This window comes from Coregonus lavaretus (assembly GCF_964263955.1).
Source record: "Coregonus lavaretus genome assembly, chromosome: 24".
In the NCBI taxonomy this organism is placed as follows: domain Eukaryota; kingdom Metazoa; phylum Chordata; class Actinopteri; order Salmoniformes; family Salmonidae; genus Coregonus; species Coregonus lavaretus.
In genome coordinates, this window is record NC_140011.1 from 8,272,950 (window position 1) to 8,285,680 (window position 12,731).

General features: G+C 41.4%; 1 pseudogene across 1 annotated transcript; it reads right to left on the reverse strand.

Moving 5' to 3' along the window:
• Positions 1-61: 61 nt before the first annotated feature.
• On the reverse strand, positions 62-6,649 carry LOC311099998 (ankyrin repeat family A protein 2-like; annotated as a pseudogene). Its single transcript has 8 exons — positions 6,367-6,649; positions 5,459-5,617; positions 5,120-5,202; positions 3,708-3,805; positions 3,348-3,473; positions 3,099-3,165; positions 2,842-2,910; positions 62-1,502 (listed from the first exon to the last, which is right to left on the reverse strand). The product of its transcript is annotated as an ankyrin repeat family A protein 2-like (transcript).
• Between the last annotated feature and the right edge of the window lie 6,082 nt (positions 6,650-12,731).

Genomic DNA, 12,731 nt, shown 5'->3' on the forward strand with positions numbered 1-12,731 from the left:
GTGATTATCCTCATCAGTTAATGTGTACTTTAAACTAACACAAATCTCATGTAACATTTAATTGCACCCTATGGTCGGGATTCATCCTAAGGCATGTTATACAGCAGTGCGCTGGACTGCCGACAATGTGACTTGAAGGTAATTTACGCTAGAGCCGACATGCACAGCATTTACTTTGACTTGTACAGATAAATGGGACATGATCTGTGCACTAAATTTGGTTAAGATGGTTTACACGGTTCATTTACAGTAACAAAAAGGCAGCACCAGCAAGTTAGTTCATATAAGGAAATCAGTCAATTAAAATAAATTCATTAGGCCCTAATCTATGGTTTTCACATGACTGTGCAGGAGAAACGCTCACTAATAGGGATGTAAATAAATGTGTGCACAAGTTGAGAATTCAAAAGGCACTCGCACATCTGAGCTATCTTTGTTGCAGGTGCATGGTAACAGTTTAAGATGAGAAAAAAAGAATCCGCACACTGCTCTTGCTAGCATAACTGCTACTTTAAGCTTTACGTATTTTTTGAAAAAGCTCTGACGAAGGCCTTGAGGCCGATACGTAAAGCTTCATAAAGAGCAGTGTGCAGGTTTCTTTCTGCACAAGAAGTTGAGAAAAGCTTTTTGTGCGTATGGAAAATTTGAGATTTATTTCAGCTCATGAAACATGGGACCAACACTTTACATGTTGCGTTTTATATTTTTGTTCAATGTACTTCATTTCACCACAACTGCAGTGTTAGAGTGCGAAATTATTGATATTGAGATGCGAGACTTTGCTCTGTCACACACAGTACGTGCACGGGTTCGCTGCATGCCGTTTACGTGGTAGCAAGGGCACCAAAACAGCATAGAAGTTGAGCCTGGCGCTTCAATGCTCTTAGTTGTTGCGGAAATTGACCCACTATGCTGGTCCTCTGTAGCTCAATTGGTAGAGCATGGCGCTTGTAACGCCAGGGGTAGTGGGTTCGATCCCCGGGACCACCCATACATAAAAAAAGTATGCACACATGACTAAGTCGCTTTGGATAAAAGCGTCTGTTAAATGGCATATTATGAAAATACCCTTTTCATGAGGGGCAGAATTCTCAAATGAAGTGTGCACTTAACTCAAGACTTTCACAAACATCTCCCATTATCTATGCATGATTAGTGCAAACGTTTGGGTTTATGCACTAGTTTTACATTTAGCTCAGAAGTTATTTACATTGTAACAAACCAAACACAATAGGGAGTCTACCCAAAACAGACATTTGGGATGCCTGTCTATCCATAAATACTCCCACATGCTTCATGAGCTTAACAGATGAGACAGTCTCATAGACATGCCTCACGATTGTCCTCAGCCATATTTCTTTCTTCATTATGGCGTCTGCTGTATTTCCATTCCCAGGCAGTCCCTCCTTGTGTTCCCCAGGTTAGTGGCTTTTCCCTGGGCTCTGGTCATTCTCGCATCCCCATCAGCAGCTTTAGTTGGTGGGCCTCCATCACCTGTTGAACTGATCAGAGAATAGAGGCATTTCAGCCATCACCTACCACTTCACAGAGAAATCATGCAAGATGGAGATGTGGAAGTAATACAAAAAAGGAACTATCTGAAAGTTTTAGTATTGTATGAAAACAAAAAGGCAAGTATCTGGTAGAGTTGGTTAAAGGTCAATAGGAAAGCTAGGTTACTTAATCTGAATTGACAAAGAAAAGGACATAGGAACGCTATCCTCAAGCTGGGAGATAATTGAATTACACCCATTTTAAACATGAAGTCTCTGTTAATACCAGAGTACAAATATCCAAGACAGCTACTGGGTTTAGTTTGAGCATGACTTGAATGGGTGGGATCTGTTTCCATAACAGATGACATGTCTAGCCTTGGCATACACCATAAACAGTTGACTTCCTGGTTTGACTGATCCTAGTCAGGTCTAGTGGAACAGAACCGGAATCCTGTTAGAATCAGAAGGTGATCATTCTTAGCTGGCAACATTTGCATAATTGTATCAAACCACAAAGTCTGATTGTGTAAGAGGATGTGGTAGGGGAGAGCGGGGGTTACTAGCCATGTTTCCATTAACTTGTCCAGCGATTATTTTTGTGTGAAAATTTCAACATAGAAAATAGATGTGACAATTGCCTGATACGGTGCATTTCCATGTAACGGTCTTGTGTCGATTAAAAACAGCTGGACGTAATGCCACACCTAAAAATAACACTTTCGCAAAAATCTAGTGTCTAATAAAAATGAAGTGGTTGGAGTGTTTCCATTATCCATTTAGGCAAATTGTGCATTAACAAATTGCTGACAGGTGGTGGGAGGGCATACAGGCTCTGTCTCAGGTAGGCCGGGAAAGCCAGCATGAATAGAATGCAAGAAATAAGCTTTTTGTGCTTTCAGCTCATGAAACAACGGCCCAACACTTTACATGTTGTGTTTATATTTGTTCAGTAGTTACATTTTTATTTAGCAAGCAGTCGAACAGATAAATGTTGGTCTTTAGAACATTTCTCCTATAGCTGCTGTTTCCATTACACATGTCGCAGTGAAACCTGCCTACTGTTATACACTGACTAGAAGGAACTCTGTCACCATATACCCTTGTGTTTCTTGAAAAATATTCCAATATGTAGTTAATAGAATAGTCTGTCTGCACCATCTATCTTTATGAAAGTAGACCGGGCATAAGACGTAATGAACTGCTATATTTCTGCTTTACATAGCCTATGTATGCATAGAGTATAATACCCCTTTAGTGAAAATATAGTCATGATATTTGAACCTGTTCTTCATGATGAGAAGTATATAGCCTAAATATGATATGTATGAGATGCATATTTGTATACCATTCCTATGGCCCATTGCCACAGCGTTGAAGCCAGAGTCGGACTCGATGGTGGGGTCGGCTCCACTTTCTGTGACAGGAAAGGTTTGAATTCATCAGATGACAGATTACAGACCTGTCTACACCAAAATACAGCCTACATCTAAACATAATTTAACATAAAAAAAGTCAGTTTCAGATAACCGCCACTGCTGTTGATAAGTACAGTCTATCAGCTGAGTGGAAGGTCTGTCAGTCAGCCAGCCAGTCAGTCCTTACCCAGGAGGATTTCCACACAGGGTACATGGTTCCCATGGACAGCGTAGAGCACGGGAGCCCCTCCGTTCTGAAACCAACCCACAAACACTGCATCACATTCGGGCAACAACTGGCAGCCTCCCCCAGAAAGGGAAGCTCACCACCGTCACCACATTCACATCACTGATTTAGGGGATGCATATCCATTTGTCTACATAAAGCCATACACAAGAATACAGGTAAAAATCCTGAATCAGCTAACTTTCCTACCCAGTCATATTCATTGGCGTTCACCCCACAGCCGATGAGCATCTTAACGATGTCTGTGTATCCCTTATTGCATGCCAGAGACAGAGCGCTCTCTCTGCCTTTAGCCAACCGGTTGGGGTCCGCTCCCTAAAGGAAGAGAACATAGAAGAGACCATAAGTGAGAAAAGAGTCAGGTCTAAACGGCCCATTGCTAATAGTCGAAACATGATTTCAACAATTTGTGGTGTTTTGCTGTTTTATGTAGTATGTGCATTTTGAAACAATATCTGACTGTATTTTGCTGCATATCTCTGTACCATGTTGTTCAAATGAATGAAGTAGTTTGCTGAGTTATTTGTCTCAACACGTCATTGTGCTTACGTTCTGAAGCAGGAACTCTACGACTGCTATCTGTCCGTGTGCTGCGGCCCACATCAGGGGGGTGAAGCCTTCCTCATCCTGCAGGTTAATCACTGTCTCTAAAGCCATACAAACAACAACATCAAAGCAATCAGTAACATGTTCCACATCTTTCTAGTCAACCAGTGAAGCCCTATATAGACATTCTTGAGTGCATATTGTTCTTATCTTAACGACTGTTAATTACAGTGCCTTCGGAAAGTATTCATACCCCTTGACTTTTGCCACATTTTGTTACGTTACAGACTTAACCTAAAATTGTTTTTTGTTTTTTTTTATGAAAACTGCAATCTACACACAGTACCCCTGATGACAAAGCGAAAACAGGATTTTTGAAATGTTTGCAAATGTATTCAAAATAGAAAACAGATACCTTATTTACATAAGTATTCAGACCCTTTGCTATGAGACTTGAAATTGAGCTCAGATGCATCCTGTTTCCATTGATTATCCTTGAGACGTTTCTACAACTTGATTGGAGTCCACCTGTGGTAAGTTCTATTGATTGGACATGATTTGGAAAGGCACACACCGGTCTATATAAGGTCCCACAGCTGATCGTGCATGTCAGAGCAAAAACCAAGCCATGAGGTCAAAGGAATTGTCCGTAGAGCTCTGAGACAGGATTGTGTCTTTGGCCTGAATGCCAAGCGTCACGTCTGGAGGAAACCTGGCACCATCCCTACGGTGAAGCATGGTGGTGGCAGCATCATGCTGTGGGGATGTTTTTCAGCGGCAGGGACTGGGAGACTAGTCAGGATCGAGGCAAAGATGAACGGAACAAAGTACAGAGAGGTCCTTGATGAAAACCTGCTCCAGAGCGCTCAGGACCTCAGACTGTGGCGAAGGTTCACCTTCCAACAGGACAACGACCCTAAGCACACAGCCAAGACAACGCAGGAGTGGCTTCGGGACAAGTCTCTGAATGTCCTTGAGTGGCCCAGCCTGAGCCCGGACTTGAACCCGATCGAACATCTCTGGAGAGACCTGAAAATAGCTGTGCAGCAAATACAGGTGTGCCAAGCTTGTAGCGTCATACCCAAGAAGACTCAAGTCTGTAATCGCTGCCAAATGTGCTTCAACAAAGTACTGAGTAAAGGGTCTGAATACTTATGTAAATGTAGTATTTCAGTTTTTATTTTATAAATTAGCAACAATTTCTTAACCTGTTTTTGCTTTGTGATTATGGGGTATTGTGTGTAGATTTGATGAGGGAACTATTGAATCAATTTTAGAATAAGGCTGTAACCTAACAAAATGTGGGGAAAATCAAGGTGTCTGAATACTTTCCGAAGGCACTGTATGTTTGACTGCATGGTTCTAAGGAACCCGACAACATCAATATAACAACAAACAAACCAATACAACTCCACCCTGAGGACATCCTCACCTTGTTCAATCCTGCTGGCCAGGAAAACCATTTCTCCCTGTGCTGCCAGCTGGTGAATGGACAGGGCTGGAAAGGCCGCATAGGTCAGAGGTCAAGCAGCCATCATTCAATGTTTGATTCAGGTACGTATTGTGTGGTAGTTATGTTTGAGGCTAAGTGATGAGTGACAAATCTAGGATGGAAGCTGTCATATAGATGCCCACTGCTCCGACCTCTATCTTTCAGAGGGGTTGGAATAAAGCAGAAGACATGTTAGAAGTCTGTGTACATTGAACAATAAAGAAAGCACATTCTTTAGCTTAGGGTGAGCTCAGGTACTTACAGTGGACCAGAAGAGGAGTGGAGGACACCTCGTTACCACGGTGCTTGTTGGTGAGTGTTGTCGACTGTTTGATGGGGGAGAAGTGTTTGGTGGTGGACGGGGTATAAACATGACGCACTTGTATTCCCGGTGAGGGCGACGTCTGAATATTACACTCGGCTGAAAGAGGGAAAAGAGACACAGCATCAAACAATTGAGCAGTAAAATACCTCCTGATTTATCTGGGGTCAAATTTTCCCATGATCATGACTCTTAGTTCCATTACATTACACATAAATCATTGGACGACGCGAAGGCATCTTCTTCAGGGGAGTTTTGTTAAGAGCCCCAACGCTCGGCCTGAACATTAACACGCATCACTTGCGCTAAGGTTTTGTAAGCATTTGAACCTTACCTTTCATATCAGTGAGAAATAAGAATTGTAAAAAATTGTACATTCATAAATACCTTTATAGAGTTTGTTCCCACATGGCCATTTCTCCAAGTTACAGCGCGTGTTTGCGGAAGACCGAGGGACCACCTGTGCTAATTAGCTATCTAGATTCTAGCATGCTCCCAACACCTGTGTGTAACGGAAGAATGCCGCCAGAAACGTGGTGTCAGTGAAAAGTACTGTTGGCTGTAACTGTGATAAAGCCGGTTATATTTAGCAGTTGTGAAATTATTTTAATGTGATATTAAAGTAAAGGGCTTTATGTTTCTAGAACCGTATCGTGATTGAGAATCGATTCACGTTTAGATGGAGATTTTGGCTGCCAGAGCCAGTCTACCTCTGAAAATAACAAAAGGTCCTTGGACCTTCAGGAGTAACGGTAGGCACCTTAAGAGTACATTTTGGGCTAAGGTAAAATATGGAAATCACATTGTAATACGAATGAGTGCGTCAACAGTTGGTAGTTAGTTGGCACCTTTAAATAAAACAGAAGCCACCTCCAAGTCGGAGTTGACCTGGTCCTGGATGTTTTTGCTGTCCTCCTCTTTGAGTGACTTGACGAATCTTGAGCACACGTTCATATCGAAGCGGTTGGGCGGGATGAACTTGATCCCCATGGCCACGTTCTGCGCACCTGTGTTGTCCGCACTCCCACCTAGGTGTTCCGACTTGATGCTACTCATATCTGGCATCACACATATCCCCTCCATCTCCTCTGTGACCGAACTGGTCCTACCTGGTACGAAACCTTTGTCCATGACTATGTAATGACACAATGAGTCAGAGGGTCAACTCAGTGTGATGTGGACTGTCTGGTTAATAAGGCTTTGTTCAACACATCACTGTTGTCCCATAGGATAATAGAAGTCAGTGAAGCCTAGAATTGATTAAAACTTAACATCAGAATTGGGTATGCCGAACGTTAGCGCTAATATGCATAAATCCCACAGGAGAGAGTGGGTTGTAAGAAAACAGACAAGGATAATTCCTCATTAACAACATGCATGCAAAAACATCGGATCAAATCAGTCCAGAGGCTTGCATTCCTCATCATCAAGATACTAGCAGGCTAGCTAGCTTCAGTTACTGTCAACATAGCTAGTCGTTCAATTCTAGGGCCTAGCTAGCGACTACCAAATGCTGTCTGACTTACCATTACTGATAGTTAGCTAATACTTTCAAATACATAATAAAGACGAGACCCAACTGACTAACTAATGTTAGTGTTAGCTAGCCCAATTTAGATGAGCCAACTCTCTTGGGTGAACAAGAGCATGCTAGCTAGCATGGCTAGCTAACAGACCCAGCAGAATCCATTACAAGCAACCTAACACCGTTGTTAGTGATTTACATTAATAATAAAAAGAATACATAATTTCTTACTAAATAGCTAACACATTTTGTGTAATGTCCACCAGTGGTGCAAGGAATTTATGTTTTTCGCGCATGAGCACTAAGAATGTATTTTTTTCAGAATGTGCCAGATTGTAAAAGCATGTATGGGTGAACAATAAAACATTCGAAAAAATGCTTTATTCTAGTGCAAGACCTAAAATTATTGAAAAAATGTTGAAAACTCTTGTATTTTAGCACATTTTACAATGAATGACACTATTAATAACCAAGCCTCTTTTTTTGTCCATATTCTGGTTGTGGAGGCCTATATCAATGTACGCCTATCGCATACAAATCTTTGAGGCCTTGGGGACCTGTGTTTTACTTGTGTGTCAGCTCCAAAAACCTAATCTGGGTGAATTAAAGTTTTACCATGACATTTTGCAATGTTTTTGTTAATCCCTTTTAATACGAAAGCTTGGATAATAGATTAGGCTACACTGGTTACTCTGCTGTGAGATTACCTTCTGAAGCACAAAGATCACAGTTTGGTCAAATGCTAAAAGTTGGTTTATGCAATGTTTGTTTTTTGTTACCACAGGTTCTTTAGAACAATTGCTCTATTTTCCTTGAATGACATACAGTATATCAAATGAAATGTCTCATTTGTAAACCAAATCAAAGAAACAGGCAGATTAGAAGTGTGCTAGGTGTTTATCCAATCTATGATGATTTTCTCTCATAAACATGTTTTAAGTAAATTATTTTCATTCTCAACTTAACGTGATAGAGCAGTAGAATATAGCTTGGCCAAAGGGGATCCTTCTGCCGTTCTCCCCATAGTGAGTTATGTATTTATCTCCTATTCACCACACCTTGCTGAACACCTAGTGGGCTTCGGAGTGGAACTCACTGGGAAGAACGACATACATTTTTTATCGAATGCATCTACAAGCATTCCCACATCCAGACCTACCCATTGAGAAACACAACGGCATCACTCCCCAGTTGACTGTATATCTGCAGCCTCGTTCCTTCATGCACTCCCTATGATTAATGCTCTGTTCATTCACTGCGTGGTGGGATTTCCAGCAGGCTCCCCACCACTGCTCTCCCCATGTGGCCCCAATGCAGTGTCGTCTCCCTAACACTAAGCAGTTTCTCCCAATAGCAGGGACTCCTCTCTAGATCCCCTCTCATACATAGCCGTTATCATCGTAATGGTTCAAAATGGCAAAGTGTTCCCAGTTGTTTCCTCACAGGCAACAGACACACACTCGCACACAGTGACTTCACACTCGCACACAGTGACTTCAGTTTATTCCTTGGGGCCAGTATGAAAATGTATGCACACACTAACTGTAAGTCGCTCTGGATAAGAGCGTCTGCTAAATGACTAAAATGTAAATGTAAATGAGTATGTAGGTTGGTACAGTATGTAGAAATGTATATGGTACCCTTCAGATGAAATTAAAAACATTTATTGACCCAGCTAGCTACAGTGGGGAAAAAAAGTATGTAGTCAGCCACCAATTGTGCAAGTTCTCCCACTTAAAAAGATGAGAGGCCTGTAATATTCATCATAGGTACACGTCAACTATGACAGACAAATTGAGAAAAGAAAATCCAGAAAATCACATTGTAGGATTTTTAATGAATTTATTTGCAAATTATGGTGGAAAATAAGTATTTGGTCACCTACAAACAAGCAAGATTTCTGGCTCTCACAGACCTGTAACTTCTTCTTTAAGAGGCTCCTCTGTCCTCCACTCGTTAATGGCACCTGTTTGAACTTGTTATCACTATAAAAGACACCTGTCCACAACCTCAAACAGTCACACTCCAAACTCCACTATGGCCAAGACCAAAGAGCTGTCAAAGGACACCAGAAACAAAATTGTAGACCTGCACCAGGCTGGGAAGACTGGATCTGCAATAGGTAAGCAGCTTGGTTTGAAGAAATCAACTGTGGGAGCAATTATTAGGAAATGGAAGACATACAAGACCACTGATAATCTCCCTCGATCTGGGGCTCCACGCAAGATCTCACCCTGTGGGGTCAAAATGATCACAAGAACGGTGAGCAAAAATCCCAGAACCACACGGGGGGACCTAGTGAATGACCTGCAGAGAGCTGGGACCAAAGTAACAAAGCCTACCATCAGTAACACACTACGCCGCCAGGGACTCAAATCCTGCAGTGCCAGACGTGTCCCCCTGCTTAAGCCAGTACATGTCCAGGCCCGTCTGAAGTTTGCTAGAGTGCATTTGGATGATCCAGAAGAGGATTGGGAGAATGTCATATGGTCAGATGAAACCAAAATATAACTTTTTGGTAAAAACTCAACTCGTCGTGTTTGGAGGACAAAGAATGCTGAGTTGCATCCAAAGAACACCATACCTACTGTGAAGCATGGGGGTGGAAACATCATGCTTTGGGGCTGTTTTTCTGCAAAGGGACCAGGACGACTGATCCATGTAAAGGAAAGAATGAATGGGGCCATGTATCGTGAGATTTTGAGTGAAAACCTCCTTCCATCAGCAAGGGCATTGAAGATGAAACGTGGCTGGGTCTTTCAGCATGACAATGATCCCAAACACACCGCCCGGACAACGAAGGAGTGGCTTCGTAAGAAGCATTTCAAGGTCCTGGAGTGGCCTAGCCAGTCTCCAGATCTCAACCCCATAGAAAATCTTTGGAGGGAGTTGAAAGTCCGTGTTTCCCAGCGACAGCCCCAAAACATCACTGCTCTAGAGGAGATCTGCATGGAGGAATGGGCCAAAATACCAGCAACAGTGTGTGAAAACCTTGTGAAGACTTACAGAAAATGTTTGACCTGTGTCATTGCCAACAAAGGGTATATAACAAAGTATTGAGAAACTTTTGTTATTGACCAAATACTTATTTTCCACCATCATTTGCAAATAAATTCATAAAAAATCCTACAATGTGATTTTCTGGATTTGTTTTCCTCATTTTGTCTGTCATAGTTGGCGTGTACCTATGATGAAAATTACAGGCCTCTCTCATCTTTTTAAGTGGGAGAACTTGCACAATTGGTGGCTGACTAAATACTTTTTTCCCCCACTGTATCTTAAGTGTTTCCTTTGTGCTGCAAAGTCACCATTTGAAGCATGTTACTTCTGCTCGAATAATCTGGAATTACTCATTCGTTTGAGCGGTCAGAGGTTTTCCCCTTCACTGGTCAAAGTTGCAACATGTTAATCTGATTTAGGGGGATATGCCAAATATTTCTCCGTAATCTGTCAAGTCCTGCCATAGAGGAGTGTAGTCCTAAATTAATTAGCTTTTGTTTATTTGTCTGAGTGTTTTCACAGCTAAACCCTTGTCCAGATCAGGAAATTAGGGTCAGACCTCTCTATCCCAACCACTAGTATTTATGTGGCTAGGTCATTTTCAAATGCCACTAATTTAGCTCATAATAAAACGTATTAATAACTTAATATTTTGGTCAGGGATCAATTGGCCAAGCAATAGATATTATTCGATTTTTCTGTCTGGAAATCTGATCTGATACAAAGGATCAAAAGAAAAATCAACCTGCTATCAACAATTATCTCACCACAGCTTTCTTTCTTTGGGTTGTTTATACCTGAGTAATAGGGGCTTTTTTGTATGGTCATGGTAAATAGTTTGTTTTTGAATTGTTGACTGAATAGTTTGAACACCGACCCATTCTAGTCAGGTCTTTTGTGACATCACAATAATTTCTGGGTTTTACGCCTTCCTGAAACTAACTGTATGCAATGCAAATCATAAGACGTGAATGTCACATTCATTATGCTACATCATTTCCTCTACCAGAAGATTATCCTGTTGGAAAGTAACCCATGACTGTGGCGTTGGTAGATTTAATAGATCTGTTTCACCTTCTATTGTTTGTTGGTTAACTTTACTTTCTTATGTGGCCTTGGCTTTCAAAGTTTGTTTATTTTGAGGTGACTGTGAGGCTAATCGACACATGTCTACAAAGCTGCTGCAAAGTGGGGATTTCCTAACTACGTGATTAGGCTTATGTTGCCTGGATGAAAACAGTTGTTCAGCCCCTGCCCTGGAGTACTTATGCAGTTAATTAGTCCCATAACCTCCACTATTGACATACACTTGACATAGCAGCGTTTGGACAGGCAGCCCAATTCTCATCTTTTTTTCACTAATTTATCTTTTGACCAATCAGATCAGCTCTGAAAAAGATATGATGTTAAAAGATATGTGATTGGCCAAATACCAATTAGTGGAACAAAGATCAGAATGGGCTGCCTGTGTGAACGCAGCCTAAATTACCTCTAACCTGTTTGCTGTGTGTGCATAATCTCTCTTTCTGCATGCTTACACACAAATAAAGCAAATATTATGTTTTCATAATAATGTATCATTGCGTATCAAAGTGAATAACACTATTCAGCCAAGGTATATTGTGCATGTCTACAGTTGGGATTACCACCACTTGAGGGGCATGAATGAAACACGTGACCTTTAGGTCAGAGGTCAACTGGTTACCATCAATATATTTCATACACTTATACCATGCTGTCTGATCAAAGAGAAAAGCCGTATAGGTCAATAATAAGTCTGAACAATTAAAGTTGAGGAGGGAAATGTTATTTTCCCTCTTCTATAAATAAAAATGTACAGCACCCCAAGAGAGACAGGGATAGCTTTTACACTCTTTAAGTTTAGGTAATGAATCAACTTAAATAGCAGGCCACCATCTCAAACCAAACACGTTTTGTGTGACTTTCCAGCCATGTGTTTTTGAGAGGTTAAGAAGAGCTTTAGGAACTGAATTTGCTCAAGTAGGAACTGAATTTGCTCAAGTAAAAATAACCATAAGCTGTTGTTCTTGGAAGGCAAATGTAATGATGTCCTTGTAGAAATAAGAGGCAGGGATGTCGAGGAGAGAGGATGGGGTATGGGGGTCGTACAGGGTCAGGGGATGGCCTAGCTGTAGTGGTCAAGGGTTGGGGGGGGGGGGGGGGGGCTTTTAGTTTACAAAGGGGTTGGAGAGGGGGCTGGAGTAGGGCTGGTAACAAGGCAGTGATCAGGCAGGAACAAGGGTTGACCATGTTAATCTTATTGTCGAGAACGAACCTGCAATAATCCTTTTGTTGGACGATGTATCAAATCAAATCAAATTGTATTTGTCACATGCGACAAATACAACAGGTGTAGACCTTACTGTTAAATGCTTACTTACTAGCTCTTAACCAACAATGCAGTTTTAAGAAAATAGAGTTAAGAAAATATTTACTAAATAAACTAAAGTAAAAAATGAACAAACAAAAAAAGTAACACAATAAAATAACAATGATGAGGCTATATACAGGGGGTACCGGTACAAGTCAATGTGCGGGGGTACAGGTTAGAAGTATACTATGCGTATACTGTACATACGACTAATAAAACTTCAAACTGAAACTTGAAACTAGTCATAGACCATGCAATGGTGCATGGGATGATCTGGGATGCTGCTGGATGGTACA